Below are 1,033 nucleotides of genomic sequence, written 5' to 3' on the forward strand. Positions count from 1 at the left end.
TCTTCAGTGGTATATTTCCTGTCTTGTGGTTGTTGGGGCTGAAACTGAGGACCTTGAGGTGGTGGTGGTCTTTGTTGTGACTGACCTTGGTTCCAAGAGAAATTTGGATGGTTCTTCTACCCCAGGTTGTAGGTGTTGCCAAAAGCATTTCCCGGACCCCTTGGTCCTCTACTGACGTACTCTACAGACTCAGTCGGTGCAGCGGAAGTAACAAGAATGGGGCACTGGGTTGTTGCATGCCCAGCACAACATGTTTCACATGACATCACTGCCTTAGGACTTGAGCCAGAACCCAACATGAACTGATCAAATCTCTTTGTCAAAGCTTCAATCTTTGTGGCCAATGCATTGTTATCCATGACACTCTTTTTCAAAGCATCCACTTTTGCAGCCAAAGCAGTGGTTTAATTCACCTCGTACAACCCTGCTGCCCTTGGTGCCTTTTGTCTGGTGCTCCAATGACATCCGTTTTTAGCCATGTCCTCGATTAATGTCTCAGCTTCTTCAATGAGTTTGATGCTCAAAGAACCACCAGCTGCTGCATCGATGAGCTGCCTTGTAGCATAATTCAGCCCATTACAAAGCATCTTCACCCTCATCCATGCAGGGAATCCATGATGAGGACATATGCGTAGTAGATCCTTAAACCGTTCATGTGCCTCAAACAATATCTCGGTGTCCCCTTGCCGGAAGGATGAAATCTCCTATCTCAGTCTCACTGCCTTGCTTGGTGGGAAATATCTAGCAAGGAACTTCTCCACCATGTCTTTCCATGTGGTGATGGAACCAGGAGCTAAAGAAGTGAGCCATCTGTATGCCGCTCCTCTCAGACTGAATGGAAATAATCTCAACCTGATGGCATCATCAGATACAGAGTTGATCTTAAAGGTTGAACAAATTTGAAGGAAGTGAGAAAGATGAGCATGTGGGTCCTCATCAGCTAACCCATCAAACTATACTGAGTTTTGAACCATTCCTATCGTGCTTGCCTTGATCTCAAAATTATTAGCCGGAACAGTAGGTGCTTGCACAC

At 45.9% G+C, this 1,033-nt stretch overlaps 1 non-coding gene across 1 annotated transcript; it reads left to right on the forward strand.

Moving 5' to 3' along the window:
* Positions 1-609: 609 nt before the first annotated feature.
* Positions 610-716, forward strand: LOC120267612. The gene has a single exon (XR_005538503.1). It is a non-coding gene; the product is annotated as a small nucleolar RNA R71 (small nucleolar RNA).
* The last annotated feature ends 317 nt before the right edge of the window (positions 717-1,033 follow it).

Source organism: Dioscorea cayenensis, chromosome 1, assembly GCF_009730915.1.
Source record: "Dioscorea cayenensis subsp. rotundata cultivar TDr96_F1 chromosome 1, TDr96_F1_v2_PseudoChromosome.rev07_lg8_w22 25.fasta, whole genome shotgun sequence".
Lineage (NCBI taxonomy): Eukaryota > Viridiplantae > Streptophyta > Magnoliopsida > Dioscoreales > Dioscoreaceae > Dioscorea > Dioscorea cayenensis.